We start from the raw sequence: 17,726 nt of genomic DNA, 5'->3' as shown, positions 1-17,726 counted from the left end.
GGCCAGCTGTCCATCGGAGTAGAACTCAGCTGGGGGTTGGTGCCTCCAGACTGCACCAGCAAGAACCTCCATGTCTGGGACCAGCATGCGCTTGCACGGGGTGATATTCGTCCGGGCCATCTAAAATTTTGAAGAAGACAGAAATTAGTAACAATTTTATAAAGAGCAAAAGACAGAGAAAGGAAAAACTGGAAGAAAAACAATTTTGCTAAAGTAGTTTGTACAAACATAAGTCCTTAGCACGTCCAGTCTATCTAGGCTGCGTCCTACGGTCAACACGGCTCTGATACCACTTCTGTAACACCCAGTTTTAAAGGAACAAAACCGGGCATAACACATGTATGCCAAGATCAAGTTTCATACATGTGCTTACATCATTAGTAATATCATCACAGTGCATTTATTACAACATCGTATTTAACTTAATACAAAAGGACCCGAGGGTCTAAAGAAAACACAGCGGGGAAAACTAAAGGGTCTTTAGGGCTAGCGGCTCCATCTTCCACAAGCGCCGACCGGGGGCAACACAGCCTAGAACAGCAGCTCTGGATCGAAGTCGTCATCGTAAACTCCAGCTTCGTTGCCAACTTCTGAACAGCGGTAGGATGCAGGGTAGGGGACAACAAGTGTGAGTACAAAGATTGTACTCCGCAAGCGTAGGGAAAAACATGATATGCGGCTTATGTCAAGGAATGGACTTTGACACTGGCTAACAGCACTAAGCAACTATGATCTGCCTATGACTCCAACATCAGGCATCCTATTTACTAAGTGAAAAGACACGACTATATCCAAAGATTCGACTCATCGGATTCCATCCGACTACCAAGACTCACCAGATAATTCCATTACCTGGTTAACCCAACTCACCATACCAAACCCTGACCCCAAATAATCCTGAGGAAGTCCAAGCTCGCTCTTATCCGTGAGCACGGCTGATCGACTAGATTGACACTCTGCAGAGTTTGCACTGCTTTCCCCACGAGTCGTGATTCCCTTGTTGCTCCAAACTTCCGGGGTGTGGAGTCGGGGTCTCACTACAAGGCCTTTACAAAGCTCCCTCTAACCCGCAGGCACCCACTGAGGTTTCACCGCAAACAGGCAATTACATTGGCGCAGAAGCCCCCTCTTGTGCCACTATACCGACCTATGGTGCCCACGAAGCTAGAAGGTAACTAATTAGTTGGCCAGGCCGTACCCATATAGGTCTCGTGGTTGTGCGGATAAAACTTGGTTACATGCCCAAGAACCGGTCCTTAGGACCCCACACAGATACAAACACAAACATGCCATAGGCTCCACCTCAAACCATCCATTCTGTTGGGGAAAAACCTATACCATGTTGCTACAAAAAGAATTACCATCTCCCAACATTGTTGCATAGTTCATTAATCAATATTAAGATTTCCCCACCAAGACTGCGCTAGCATAAACTACCCATTTTCATAACATGATGAACAACGGTGACAAGGAAAATATTGATTCAAAACTAGTAAACCCTAACATAGGATTCATGTTTAGACAAGCATGCATTCTTAAGGTAAAAAACTACACCTGCAATTCTAAAATAGGATAAATATGCTCAAGGACACTTGCCTTCGACAGGGTGCTGCTCAACGTCTTCAAACACTTGATCTTGCGGATTCTCGAACTGATCACCTCCTAATCGACAGACCGGAAAAGACATACAACACGAAAACCTAAGAACAGTACACCAAACAGTATTGAAACTAGACAAAAACCCTACAAAAAGATTCTACACGTCGCTACGAACATTTGGGCGCGAAAATCGCCCAAATCGGAGCTACGAGCAAAAAGTTATGTGATAAACAAGATTAGGGTTACGTTTGTAAAAGAAAAGGACTTATTTTAAATAAAAACAGAGAGGTTAGGGGCCTTTTTGCAAAACAGAGGGACTTAATTGTAAATATGTAGAAGTTTAGGGAGTAGCTGCAAAAAGACATGGGCTCTTGGTTAAATTTAGGAAAGTACAGGGGTTTGTTTTGCAAATTTGCCATTATTCCTGAATTAAAAAAAATTGGGAATATTACTCGGTAAAGGTTTGCCGATGTGGCACTGCCACGTAGGCAAATTGGATGAGGTGGCTGGCTTAAGTGGCGCTGAGGTGGCTGATTCGGTGACTTGGAATAAGTGGACTCATGTCTCCACGTGATTGGCCCAACCGAAGAGGTATTCTAGCTTCTAATCGTGGCCTCCAAATTGGATCGAACGGTGGATAATTGAGGGGGGGGGGGACTCCTGCCGGCTTCAGAGGAGAGCGGCGGCGGTGGTGGCTCCGTGGCGGTGGTGCTCGCCGAATAAGCGGCAAACCTCGTCGCCGGGCAAGGGGATCGACGGCGAGCGGCGGCGAAGAGAGAGGAGAGGGCGGCGAGCTTACCCCGAGTGCAAACGGCGATGGAGAGGGCTCGAGGCGACCGGGCGATGAAGTGGATGGCGGCGGCGGTCGGAGAGGCGTCGGGGAGGGGGTTCGGGCGCCGAATCAAAGACGAGGAACGTCGGTGTAGACACCTCGGAAGCTCGCAGTTCCGAAGATGCCGTCGGTGAGTGCGGAGACAGCTCGAACGCGGAGATCCCGCACGCTGGAGCTCCTCGCCGGAGCTCGGGAAGAAGACGACGCCGATGAAGAAACCGAGCGAAAAAGAGGGCGTGAATGGGTGGAGAATGAGCAGAACCTCACGGAGGTGGCCGAGGGCGGCTTAAATGGGCGCGGGAGCGATTGGAACGGCCGGGCGCACGGAGAAACAGCCGGCGACAAAAATGGCCATAAGAGTGTCGGTTTCCCGCATTCAATCGAGCAATAGAGAGGGGAAACCGTCGGGGAGGAGGGAATAGGGGGCGTGGAACCCGGCAATGGTGTTTAATTGGCAAGATAGTGCGTGGGGGCGGCTCGGATTTGAATCAACGGTGGCGGATTTTGGGGAAAAACGGCCGGCGGCCGGTGGTGGGAGAAGTAGAGCCGCGGCTCGGGCGGGGCGGCTCGGACGGAGCGGCTCGGCGCGGGACGGCTCGGCGCGGGGCCCGCACGTCCGAGAGGGATCGGCGGATGAGGCCGGCTCGGCCAACGGGCCGGCGCGGGGAAGGAGGAGGCGGCCCACGAGAGAAGGAGAAGGGGGAGGGAAGATGGGCCGAGGGAGGGAGAATCGGTCCAAGGGTATTTTTCATTTTAGAAATTCTTTTTCCAATTTGATTTTCAACAATTTTCAAATAGGGGATTGAACGAGCGATTTCTAGCGAATTTTAACAAATTTTTCCACACAATAAAAACCTTAATGCATCTGTAATGGCATGAATGCATCAAACATTATCCTAGGACAATTTAAATTTAGAAATTAATTTTCCTATTGAACAAAATTGCAACCACCTATTTAATTTCTAGCAAAATTTTAAATTATTGTAAAAATTGAAATTTGGGGTGTTACAATGGTGTAATGAAACACGACAAATTGTGGCATGGGACGTAGGACAGTGGTACCCTGCATCACATGGTTCTTTTGCCGGCGAGATCAACCCCACACAACAAAACAACCAGGGCAGTGGACACAAGCGCACATGCAAGCTACAACACTCATATAAACACGAGCAATTACGACACAGGCGCGCGGCCCCGGTCTCCGCTTTTGCTATGCCGTCTCACTCATGCGAAGTGGCGCTTATGTCACGTAGCTCAGCTAGAGTGTGGCCTATTAAGAGTAAATATGATGGCAATGTAATGGTAGACAAACAATGATTCGAACTCTATCTTTCATTAATTGATGATTGATATATATGCATGTTCAAGAGGTGTTCGTTCAATTAGAAAATAAGGAGAAAATGATACAATATATATTGATTATTGTCTCTTTGTGAGCTCGAATGAGAAAACCTTGTAAAAGGAAAAACCCATACGTGAGTTTAGAGAATAATAGATATGTCTTGTATACCTCCTTTAAAAACTCTGATAGGAAAAATAAGAGATATGACATATGATCATGTGTAGATATCACCTCATTAAAAACCTTTTATGAGAAACTTTATAAGTAAAACTCATAAAGGAAAAAGAGTACAATATGATGTATGAACATGTTAAATTTAGGAGGAGACTCCCTCTGCTTCTTACAAATCTTAAAGTCGTCGCATACCAATACTATGAACATATTTTTGAAATGTCAAAGTTTGTAAGGACTTCATGAATAAATCTGCAAGATTATCACAAGATTTAATTTGTAAGATGTTTATCTTCCCATTTTGTTGTAACTCATGAGGATAAAATAATTTAGGGCCAATATGCTTAGTGATATTGCTCTTTATGTAACCTGTTTGTATCTGAGCAACACAAGCAGTATTATCTTCATAGATAATGGTAGGTGATTCAATGGAGCCAATACTACATGACTGTTGTATGTGGTTTATCATTCTGCGAAGCCACACGTATTCACGTGATGCCTCATATAATGCAATTATTTCAGAATGATTGGTGGATGTAGCCACTAGAGTCTGTTTGGAAGACTTCTACGAAATGGCTGTCCCACCATGTAGGAACACGAAGCTTGTCTGTGATCTGGCATTGTGGGGATCTGATTAGTAGCCAGCATCAATGTATTCAATCATATTTGAATCTTGGTTTCTTTGAAATTGAAAAAATAGACCAAGATATTTGGTGCCTTGGAGATATCGAAAGATATTCTTGACTCCCGCCTAATGGCGTTTAGTTAGAGCAACGCTATGTCTATCTAGTAAGTTCACTGCAAATACGATATTAGGCCTAGTGCAATTTGCAAGATACAGAAGTGCTCCAATGGCATTGAGATATGGAACCTCAGATCCCAGTATCTCTTCTCCATCTACCCGTAGTCTAAATGTATCTTTCTCCATGTCTAGAGATCGAACAACCATGGGGGTTTTAGATGGATATCATTTGTCCATATTGAATTTCTCTAATATTTTCTGGATATAGGCAACTTGGTGTACCATAATTCCCAAGGGAAGGTGCTCGAGTTGTAGACCCAAGCAAAATTTGGTTTACCCAAATCCTTCATCTCGAATTCCGTCTTTAGATGATCACATGCTTCATTGATATCTTGTGCGTTGCCAATGATATTTAGATCATCAACATACACTAAGATAATACAAAATCTTGTCGAGAATTTTTTGATGAACACGCATGGACAATCATCATTGTTGGAGTAACCTTTCTTTCTATAGAAGGAACTCACTAAGTTGGTTGTACCACATTCATCCCGACTACTTTAAGCCATATAGTGACTTACTAAGCTTTACACAATATATGTTGCGGTTTGCGTTTGGATTCGGAATTTGGATTCCATCAGGAACCTTCATGTATATGTCCGAATCAAGTGACCCATATAGATATGCAGTCACTACATCCATCAATTGCATAGATAGATAATTTGTATTGTTAATGAGATAAGATATCGGAATGTGATTCCACTCATAACTGAAGAATAAGTTTCATTGAAATCAATGACGGGTCTCTGTGTGAACCCTTGTGCTAGTAGCCTTGCTTTGTATCTCACCACCTCGTTGTTCTCATTCCGTTTCCGGACGAAAACCCATTTGAATCCCACAGGGAAGACATTTGAAGGTGTATGTATTACTTTTGTGAATACCTCTCTTTTTGTGAGCGAGGCTATCTTTGTTTGGATTGCATCCTTCCATTGGGTCCAGTTCGAGTGTTGTTTACACTCTGCCATGGTCTTAGGATCTGGATCATTTTGGAGGTTGTTTGCAATCATAGTGGAGAAGTATGTGTCGGCAATTGTAGTCTTTCGGTCATATGATTCTCCAGAATCTAGATAGTTGGTGGAAATTTCTTGTACCCTTGGTGACTGTTTGTGATTTCGCAATACGATTGAGTCAGTATTCTGATGCCCCAGCATCATTAACTGAGTGCACTTTTGAGCTGGGTTGTGGATGTTTCCCATCTACTGGGTGTATACTACCCATTGGGTGTCTGTCAACTTGAGGTTGACTTGCACTTACTGTTTCAGAGGGTTTCTTCCTCTGTTTCCTTTTGTGCTTGCAAGAAGTTGTATCCTCCTTTGTGGTCGTACTTCTCCCCCTCTTATTTTGAACAGGGAATTGAGTGGTTTTTATTGGTACCTCCACTTTTTTGGGCATATTTTTGGCAGGATTATAGGATTTTGTGACACCATTGTAGCCAGTAAATGCATTTGGCTGGTTATTTACAATATATTGCAAATTGATGATTTTTTTAACTTGGAGTTCAGATTCTTGATTACGTGGATCCGAGGTAGAAATACCTTGGACATTCCAATTGATTTCTTGGCATTCTTTCTGGTACTTGAAATCTCCCCCTAATCCCGGGAAATGGTCCTCATTGAATATACAATCAGCATATCGGGCCGTGAATAGGTCCCCTGTGAGGGGCTTGAGGTATTTAATGATCTACGGAGATTGATACCCCACGTAGATCCCTAATTTCTTGTGTGGGCCCATGGATGTACGCTGCGATGGTGAGATCGGTACGTATGTAGCGCAACAGAATTTATGCAGATGGGAAATACTTGGTGGATTTCCACATACTAATTGTAGAGGGGAAGTACTATGATATGCAGTAGGTTGCAATTGAATTAAGTCAATAGCGTATAAAATTGCATGACCCCAACAAGAAGTTGGTAAATTGCAATTCTATAATAAGGGTCATGCAATGAGCTTAATTCTTTTGATAAGGGATTCTGCCAAACCATCTTGAGTATGGACATATGGAACAGAATGTTGAACTTGAATTCCTAGGGCATACAATAGTCATTGAAGGCACGTGAGGAGAATTCTGCAACATTGTCCATTCGAATTGATTGAATTCGATGTTCAGGATAATGCGCTCGTAATTTAATAATTTGAGCAATTATTTTGGTAAATGCATGGTTTCGTGTGGACAAGAGACACACGTGAGAACATCGTGTAGATGCATCTATTAGAACCATGAAATACCTGAATGGTCCGGTTAATGGTTGAATAGGACCACATATATCGCCTTGAATGCGTTCAAGGAATTTGAGTGGTTTTGCTTGAATTCTAAGGTAAGATGGCCTTAAAATTAGCTTCCCTGTGGCACATGAAGTGAACATAAAATCTGAAGATTGAGGAAATTTAGCATCACTTAAATCATGACCAATGGAATTGCTGATAATTTTTCGCATCATCCCTATGACGGGATGACCAAGGCGATCATGCCAAGTTTGGAATGCATTAACATTATGAAAAATTACCTTGTACGAAACATTTTCTAAGAGTTTGATGTATGTGTAGTACAATCCTGACGATAAAGAGGGAATTTCTCAAGTAAATGTTTGCCATATCCATTGTTTTTTGTTAAGAGAAGACATTCCTCTTTGTTGTCATCATGGGTTTCAATATGTAAAATATCCTGACGGATATCTCTATAACTTAGTAAGGTACAGGTTAAATCAGGATACAATAAAGCATCCTCGATTATAACTTGAGTATCCATAGGGAGTGTAATTATGGCACGACCTGAGCCATCAATTACTGCATCGCGTCCTGTGATTGTTAAAACATTTTCTTGTCTTTTAGTAAGAGTTTGAAAATATTTTGTTTCCCTAAGTATATAATTTGTGGTGCAACTGCCACAAGGCACATTTCCTCCTCCATCGAATTGACTCCCGTAGAAATCTATATATAGAATTGAAGAATTTAATATGAAATTCTTTATCAGATATATAGAGTACATACAAACTTTATTTAGTATCATAAGTGTTGATACAATATGGTGACATACAATATATAATGATGACAACTTTTATTACAACAACTAATAGACGTAGATAACATAATATCTTTAGAATTGGGAGACTAAATAAGGTCTCCAAACAAGTCATGCAAAGCAAATTCAATGATCATGTTTTCCGTGCTCATGGGATCTTTCGGTAGCTGAAGAGTCTGGTTGTTACTTGGTTCTTGTGGAACTTGTTGTGAAGAACTAGCCTCCTTGGCGGTGTCAGTTTGAAGATTGAAATATGCTTCATATCTTTGTCCTTGAGCAAGTCGATTGCATCACACAGATTGTAGATATACATCAATTAAATGTCTCAAGGTTCGACATTTCTTAGTAGTGTGCTTGCAGCAGCCACACTTGCGACAAACATTAGATTTGTCAAATCTGGGTTTAGAAATACCTTTCCCCTTTTCCAGTGCACATGGCTTCTACTTCTTGTTGCGTCTGCATTTACCTTTAAAGGTCGTTGGTTGGCTTCTGGAAGAGCCATCAAACTTATTGCTATTCTGAACATTAGAATGTACTTCAGGTAAAGGAGCAGCGCCTATTGGATGCTGATGATGATTCCTTAGAAGGAGTTCATCATGCTTTTCAGCCTAAAGTAATACATGTATTAAGTAAGAATAACTTGGTATTCTCTTGCACGATATTGTTGCTATAAGATCCTATTAGCAGGAAGCATAGTAGATAAAGTTTTCTCTATCTTTTCCGCTTTTGTAGTTTCTTTTTCGCAAAAACGCAACATAGAACATATTTTATGAACAACATGATTGTAATCTCTAACGGATTTGAAATTCTGGAATCGGAGATGTGTCCATTCATGACTTGTATCAGGCAGAATGACTGCCTTTTGTTGTTCATATCTTGTTTTGAGAGCTAGCCACAATGTGCTCGGATTTTCTTCCATCAGATACTCAGATTTGAGATCCGGATGGATATGGTGCCTTATTATGTATAATGCACTATATTTAACTTGATCTGTGAGCGGTGGGTCTCCCTCCCTCTTGGGGAGGTTGGAGTGCTGCTACTATTCCACGGGACGCAAGGCTGACCTTGACGTCCATTGCCCATGTGAGATAGTTGTGACCATCGAGTGCGAGTATATCGAACTCTTTGCCAGTCATCATGACCTACATGGGTTTAAACCATAGATTTGATTAATATACTATAAGTAAATTAAAAATCATCATGGTAATGTTATAATAATTATGCAAAATTTGTAAACTCAAGTTGAGTCTTGAATTTCATAGTGTAGACCTCAAATTACGTAGCTAACACATTGAAGATAATCACCAAATATGGTGTAATCTAACAGTAGTAGGAGGCATAATCTGACATTGGTCAGTAGATGCTTATGTTCCTATTACCTTGTGTTAGGCTAAATAGAATATTTGGAAGAGCACATTGAAGGTAGTCTTGACAAAATGTAGAGCTCACAGTAATGATGGATAATCTGCAAATATGCAGTAGATCCATATTTCCATTACCTTGTGTTTCACAAATATTGAATTGAGGTAATCACTTAATTTGATTTTGCATTGTAATTTTGCTTGAATTAAGCACTTTTGGGTATAAAGCTCTTTGGGCTTAATTAAGGTGAATTACTGTATAATCTTGCAAGAAAATGAATCTCAATTGCAAAATTAAAGTTTTCGTAAACATAATTGCATGTTATAGGGATTGCATGAAGCAAACACATTGAACAGTACATAATATTCCAGAAAAACAGGGTTTGGAATGTTAAGTGACAGCAATAAACAAAACAATGTGCAATTACTGTAAACATCAACAGCCTAAACATTAAAATACTTAATACACAGTACTAGTAGTTGGACCATATTGCAATTTGTTAGAAACCCGAGGGGATTTTTGCAAAATGGTCTTAGGCACGGTGATGGTGCTAGCGCATGGGGCCGAAGCCCGAATAGCCTTTCAGCCCATGCGGCCGGGCGCAGGGATGCATAGGCTGGGGAAGCCTGGGCATGGGCTGGCACGACCTTTCAGCCGGCCCAGAGGAGGGGTGCACGCGCGGCGTATAATAAAGGTGTGGCTCGGCGGTTAGGGTTTCACCCTGCCCCGCCTGCCACACCTCGCTCGCCATGCCGCCGCACCACCTCCACTGCTCCACCGCGGCGCCATCACGCCGCCTTGCCTTTTAGCGCTGGGTGTACTCCTCCCCGTCGGAGGAGGAGGAGATCGGGTCGGATATACTGCCGTCGATGTGGGCCCCAAAGCCGAAGCCCGAGGATGGTGGAGTCCAAGATCCTGGGTGAAGGTCGGGCCGACGGTTCACCACTGCGGTTGCGAAGCGACAGAGGCGGCCAGCTGGAGTAGAGGGCGTTGTTGACGTTCCTCCGTCGGAGATGGATCCGACTGCCTTGGAGGTCCCTTCGCCAGAGGTATTGAAGTAGGGGGGAAAGCCTCGGCGAGTCGCCATCGTGCCGCTGGGGTTAATCGAAGGCATTGGAGTGAAGTCGCGGGTCGCCAGCGTGACATCTCGTGTCGTCGGCGAGGCATGCGCTAGAGCGGGTGCGCTGCTGCTGATGCAGTGCACCGTTGTGGCGGCGAGACGACCAGGACGACTCGGCCCTAGCATCGATGGAGCCGTCGGTGCAGGTGTCGGGGAGGGACACATCGAGATGACGTCAATGTGGACATTGACTTCCGGTGGTGATGGGGTGGCCGCACTCACGGTCGGTGAGTACGTGAATGGCGCAACACCATGGAAGGGGTAGAAGCCGTAGGCGTGTGGACGGGCGACGTCGTCTGTGTCGACCATGGTTCGAGTTGGAGGCGGGTGGCTTGGGCCGACGCGGTGCCTGTCAACCGAAGGGTGACGAGGCGGTCGCGAGCCTCGACGACCGCGTCCATGGGAGTAGCAGCCACGGTGACCGCGATCCAGAGGAGCACGGTGGCCACCACCGTGATTGAAGTGAGGACCACGGCGGCGATGCATGAAGTGGTGATGGCGTTCAAGATGCAAGACACGAAGAAGAGCAGCGGCAATCAAAGATAAGTTCATCCTTGCCATTCTCACCTTCTCTGTGATCGATGGAGGCCTTCGTGCCTCCTCTTCTTTATGATCGCTTAGTGGAGGGCTTAGTTGCTGATAACGTATTAAGAGTAAATATGATTACAATGTAATGGTAGACAAACAACGATTCGAACTCTATCTTTCATTGATGGATGATTGATATATATACATATTCAAGAGGTGTCCGTTCGGGAGACACCCCACCTGAACGACCACCTATTCGACCAACGGACATGTAGCAACTGTACGACAGTTGCCAGGCTTAGATCATATTATTTCTAACACGGTCGAGCCCTCCCACCGGCCTCTGCACCACAACACGTCCGTGACACATGCGGCGCGAATATATTTGGTACTCCTATGAGTATATACTCATACATACGTATCTCATAATATAAGAAGTATCTCATACGATAAATGGTATGTACATAGAGTATGTTAGTATATAAGATTATCCAAGTGTTATCTATACTTTTTTTATATGGTTTGCATATATTTTTTAAGTATATTATATTTTATGTACAAATATAAAGGTATTATCAAATCTATTAACATTGATGGATTTCTTTTCAATTTTTTTATGTAGTTCACTTTGAAGTATCTTAGAATGACTATATAAGTATACTGATAGTGATAAAAGAGTATATCCAGTTAATTTATGTGATATATCATAGTAGAGAGTATGTACTCTCGGGAATACAAACTGGTTTTTCTATATATATAATATTTGCAAAATTACATATCCATTTCAAAAATTGTATGAATAGGCTATCATAGCTGGTTCAACGGACGAGGCACCTTGATGTGGCAGGCCAGGGTATGGCTGGCCGCTAACCTAGCGCAGAAAGTGTCACCCGTTGGTTGAACGACACCTTATTGTTGCTCATCCAGCTAACGATACCTTGATGTCGGATGCCTTGATGTCGTTCAATAAGAGGATATCATCAAGATGTCCCCCGTTGAATGGACGACACCTTGTTATCGCTCTAACAAGCGATACCTTGCTGAATTAGAGTTTCTACCCGTTGTCGATTTATTTTGTGGCAGAATAATGCATCGTCATTTTTTGTTGTCGATGTGTCTATCATCATTAGATATTTATGAGATATTTTAGATACATGGAATTCACTGAAAAAGGAAGCACCACCACAGAAATCCCTATTACAGACTATTTTGCAGCCGTCTGTAAAAAAAAATCTGTGGTATTAAGATACCACAAACGGGTAAAAATCCATTTGTAATTAATATAGCCACAAACGGTTTTCTTACACACCCGTCTATGATTAAGACTAATCACAGACGGTTTTCTTAAACACCCGTCTGTGGGGTTTCCACTAAAAAACAAAAAAAACTCTGTTCGAGAAGACACTTGTTTAATGTTCGCTTCGACTATATGACAAATTCAGATGACACTCCACTGTATATGATACTCCACTATATATGACTATGATTTAGAGAAGGAAAACACCGTGATACTGATTTAGAGGAACATAGAAACTCATAACACTCTGTACGACTTTCCTATGGTGCTCTTGATGTACAGGCTCATCTGGATGTTCTACTAAATCTGCTTCTCCTCCATGGTCAGGTTACCGACCGCAACGCCATGCAAATATTGAAAGAACTTAATTAAGCTGAAACTTGACCATCGCTTTCGTCTCGTTCACCTTGGCTTCCAGGGTCTCCTAATGAGTAATCAAAGTTGGGAACTTGCCTGAAATGCCAACATAGAGCAATTCATTAGCAGGACCGTATGGGCAGCAAAAGCATTTATATTATAGCAACCAATTTATGTAAGTAATCAGGTAACACCTTAAAAAAGAAAGGCATGATACTTGCCTGTCGAATAAGATTATTCAGACGTATTTTCTAGATTTCCTCTTCCTCTGCAATCCATGATTTGGAGATGTAAACCAGCAAATCAGTAATGATTTGACTAATAATCAAATAAGAACCAGAAAAGACGAAAATTGGAATTAAAATTGAAGCAATGATGATGCTACTTTAAAATGGGATGGTATTCTTGTTCTAATGTAATCATTTCTTGGTTCGCACAGAGTATTGTGAACCCATAATCAAGTTGGAAATAGCATGCTAATGTTCTATAATTCAGAATTCTATACTATATCTTCCAAGTGAGATTTCAGGCATACCTTCTAAAATTAGAGCTGCAGCTTCAATCTACATTTTGTTCTGAAATCAATAATCAATTCTGCAATTCATCATCAATCTCCAGAACAATTTGAAGTATATGCCTACAAAAGAATACGGCAATTATAAGAATATACCTACAAGTGAGATTTTTGCTATGCATGTTGTTGTTGTATTGAACAAAGACTAGCTGTTTGAGGTGCTCACAAGTTCCTGGAGCTATTGCAGTAGCAGAAGTACAATTGAACTTGAAGGCATCCAGCAGTACAAGACATATCGAATTGAACTATCAAAGGGCAAAGAAGTCCAGCAGGCAGCAGTGCAGCGTTAGCATGATAGCATCCAGCAGCCTGCAGTAAGCAATCAGCATTAGCATTAGGAGTACAAGACATACTGTCTACTAACAGAGGCACGGGCGCAGGGCACAAGCACTGAAGCACAAGACAGAACAAATCGATTGATCGAATCGAAGATTCATTGATTCAAAGGCACAAGCACAAGCCTGTCAATGCCTTGGCCCTCTTCATTATGCAATTCTAGAACAAATGTACTACAACTACAAGATATGTCCTGTACAAGATGCAAAATGAATCAAATCAGATTCCAATTTCAATCGAATTGTATTGCTGCCTATTGGACAAGAGAGGGATGGTTGGATGGGGAGAATTGGATAAAGTCATAAAGAGCAACAGTACCTGAGCAGGCAGCGGTGGCCTGGCAGAGTGACCTTCGGCAGGTGATGGCGGCGACCTGCTAGCTTCTGCTGCTGGCCTCTCACGCCACCCAGGACTTGCTCACGCCATCAGCCCGTCACCGCGGCCGCTAGGCTAGGGCGCAGCTGCGCCTGCTGCCGTGCCTCCTGCGTTGACGCGCACTCCACCTTCAGTTCCATCTGTAGCTCGCGCGACGCCTACTCCGGGGCATCCTTTTCTGGCAGCTGTGCTACGCACGCCAGCGGCAAGCTTGACCATGGGCAACGAGCTCGCACCACCGCCATCACCTCCCACCACGCTGCGAGGAGTCTCCCGTGCCTGCACCTGTGCCTTCGTGGGGTTCCGCCTCCATGGATCAGTCGCGTGGAGATCTGGCGGAGGGGCGGGGAGGGTGGCTCGGTGAAGTGTCATGACCCAGAGGACAGGGGAAGCAACGATCAGGATGAGGTGATAACCCTTTGAGCTGGTGATGGACGGCGCACAACTAAGCACCCGGTGTTGGATGATTAACAGTGTCTTAGCGTGCCAATTTCAATTCAGTTTCTGTTATTTTAGTTAATCAGTCGGATTATGGTTAATATGTGATTAGCTTAAGCATAATTAAGTTGTAATCGGATTGGATGTGTATAACCAACTGAGAAAGAGATGGGGAGGGGGATATTTCAGACTGGCTGTATGAACTTTTCATCCAAGTAGTACTAGTTCATCGTTCTTCCTCCCTAAAATTCATCGGATTTGATTGTTCTATGTTTGAATCCATTAGACTCCAGTAGTGTATGATAATTGGTATCAGATTCTAGCGGTTCTCAGCCAAATTAGCAGCAGATTCATTCTTGGTGAAGGTTATCCGGTAGCTGTCCGGGTGTAAAATCCCTGGAACCGAGGTTGAATCGGAGCTTGCGGTGGTCACAGCGAGTGAGTGATTGGATTCAGATGAAGGTTGTGCGGCTCGTCCGTGTGTAAAATCCCCAAGTCGATCTCTAATCCAGACGGCGGTAGACCATCGGCAGAGAGTGGCAGCAGCACATCGGGGCGGAGCGGCGACTTGGCGAAGAGGTCAATGGTGGCTGGGCGAAGTGGACTTGGCGTCGGTGGACTGGGGATAATATATAGGCTAGGGTTTTGTGATGTTGGGCTTTGATGGGCTGAGAGATAATGGGCTGGCAGGGACATAGTATGGACGGTTTTAAAAGAAAAACTGTCCCTGACTTCCAAGCATATCACAAATACTTATTTTAAAAAACCGTCTGTGTTATATCACAGACGGATATTAATATAAAACTTTCTGTAGCAATCAAGTATCATAGATGATTTTTGAGGTTCTCATGTATCACATACATTTTTTTGTAAGAAACCTATCTGTGGCAATCTAGTTATAGATGGTTTTCAAAAAGCCATCTGTGACATGTTTTCTGAGATAAGTCTTTTTGTAGTAGTGAAGGTTGAACATGGAATTGTAATAGGAGCTGTGACATACACAGTGGCATATACGGTACACGATCGTTATAACCTATCTATGTACCGCTTCATGCCCGATGTGCCCTCTGGCGTTTCCTCTCCCTCTCCGCCTCACGGGCCTCCGCCATCATACAGTTATGATCCTCCCTCATCTTGTGTTGCTCCTTCTAAATGCGTTAGCGCGTAGCCTCCCTTCTCTCGTCGGCTTCCATTTCATGGAAGCGTCTCTAAGCGGCCCAGTGTTGAGTGTGAAGGAGAAACACATCTGCTTGCGACTGCTAAGTATCCAGCCACTGTAAGAAGTCACATAGTGGTGGTGAAGACTGCAACGGATACCAAAATGTTCAGTGGTAAATCTCAATTGTATTTGAAGTAGTTTGGCCATATGTGATTACCTAACGGTGGGAGCCAACATTGGTGCTTCCCCAGGGTGGATCGTACTCGTAGTTGCAGCACATGAAGAACCTCCTTCAGTAGGTGTCAGAGAACTTAGAGGACTTCATGACCCTACAAAGGTCTCCACACTAGCACATGGGCACTTCAACCCCAACAAGCATAGTATCTGACAACTATTTCTTGGAGTAAGGATCGGACGTCATTGTAGCAGGAATTATGGAGGTTGAGGCTAGTGGTTTGGTTCTACATGTGGCTAGGAGATCATCTATTTATATTGCAGTTTCAAGTTGGTGCATGGACTAAGTCCACGGAAATTAGCCCTGGGAAAGCAGTTGATTCTGCTGTAAGGAGTGGTCATGTCAACTGAAAAAACTATTTCTGAAAAGCCTACATCTGAAAAGGCTAGGTCTGAAAAAGCTAGGTCTGAAAAGGCTACTGCTGAAAAGGCTACTTTTGAAAAGGATAGGTTCAAAATAGCTAGGTCTAAAAAGGCTACTTTTGAAAAGGCTACCATTCAATCGAGTACAAGTTTATTAATGTTACGAGTTCTATTACAAGCCATCAATTTTATTAGCATGGTTGGATGTCTGTGGGTAACACAAAGTTGACGGTAATATTGCACTAATGCAGATAGGGAAAGGCTTCTACTGGGTGGATTGGGGATATCTCCCCCTTCTTTGATGTGCCGCTTCACGCTCAACCTTTTCTTGATGATGCAGGAGTGCTTCATGCCTTTGTAGTTCTTCATCACGCCACTGAAGTTCCTCGTCATGTCGCTTGCGTTCTAGTTCTTGGTGTTGATGTTCTTGTTGGCGCTCGTGCCATGCCTCCTGCCGCAGCCGTGATTCCTCCATCCTAATCTCATACTCTCGTTTGGTTTCAGCCTCTCTAATGTAGCTTGATGTTAGAAGTGCTCTAGTCAATGTGTAGTTGGGAGGTGTGGACGAAGTGTAAAAGAGAGACGCACCATGAAATCATCATCAAGCTTAGGACACATGAAGAACCTCCTACCAAAAGTCTTGACCTTGAAATACGTCGACATTAGAGCTCAGTTGCCACACCTGCACAATAGATGCTCATGCCATTATGGCACTCCCATGGGTGGTTCCTCCAGGGATCCATGATGAACTGTTTTGAGACGACAAGAGTAAACAATTAGCAAGCGAAATGATGGAATGTGTGATACAAAAATAGTTGCAGTATGCCAAGTCCTTTCAGATGAAAAGACAAGTCTTATATGGCGCAACCAAAACAATTAGGCCATGGTAAAATGAGCTATGTTGCTACCATGCATCTATAAAAGGCTCATGTATCTTGAAACTGAAGCCATAGCGACCAATGAATGCTAGGAGAGGGAGGGGGCGAGGAAGAAGGGGGGAGAGGCAACTAGCGGTGAGATGGGATGGTTTGTTTGGTCCAACAGAGTATGACGAGCCTCTCTAAAACTGCCCATTGAAAGATAAGAGTGATTTTCATCCTCCAAGTCACCTAACAATTTACGACCACCCAAATGAGCTGTGGCTCAAGTGTTCCCATGGCTATGACTGCGATGACATATAGGCCCAGGACCCACATGTGATCCTCACACTGATGGTATTTTTCAACTTTTACAACTTTTGTGATGGTACCCAACAACTTTTTTTGAAACATTCTAGATTATGACCTCCACATTTCTCTAGCCCTCGGACGACAACCCCAACAATTGTCAATACACGAGATGGGTCGATCCTCCTATTTTGCAGCAGATCCAAGATTACATCCACCACCTGCAAGACCACATCTTTGACTTACAGATGGAGGTGGAGAATATGATAGGTCCTCCTATAATACACCTTGAGGGCCCTATTGTATGCATCAATACACGATGCCCTTGCCCATGTCACAAGAGGGACGCTCCTCCTTCTCCTCCTACTCCATCAGTGCAATATGGTGGTGTAGCATATTGGGACTCACGAGGCTCCTCGCAATACATTCTAACTCAATACAATTTGAATCACTATCAAGACACCGTTGTTATTTGTGTATCGTATGTTCGATATGCGCCCTTTTACATTCCCTAAGGCATGTTAGCAGAAACTCCGGTACACCATTAGGTGTATCATACATGCCATTGTACCTTAGGTCGATGTGTTTATTGTGATTGTTATGGAATGCTCGTGGTATGACTCTATGGTCTAAATAGTATCACAAAACAAAA

The 17,726-nt window shown here is 43.5% G+C and overlaps 1 long non-coding RNA gene across 1 annotated transcript; it reads right to left on the bottom strand.

Moving 5' to 3' along the window:
* Positions 1-12,644: 12,644 nt before the first annotated feature.
* On the bottom strand, positions 12,645-14,078 carry LOC133917591 (uncharacterized). Its single transcript, XR_009909698.1, has 4 exons — positions 13,658-14,078; positions 13,170-13,312; positions 12,965-13,066; positions 12,645-12,697 (listed from the first exon to the last, which is right to left on the bottom strand). It is a non-coding gene; the product is annotated as an uncharacterized LOC133917591 (long non-coding RNA).
* Between the last annotated feature and the right edge of the window lie 3,648 nt (positions 14,079-17,726).

The sequence above is a fragment of the Phragmites australis genome, chromosome 5 (assembly GCF_958298935.1).
Source record: "Phragmites australis chromosome 5, lpPhrAust1.1, whole genome shotgun sequence".
NCBI classification, from domain to species: domain Eukaryota; kingdom Viridiplantae; phylum Streptophyta; class Magnoliopsida; order Poales; family Poaceae; genus Phragmites; species Phragmites australis.
Note: the sequence above shows the minus strand (reverse complement) of the source record. Positions and strands in the feature narration are given on the sequence as shown.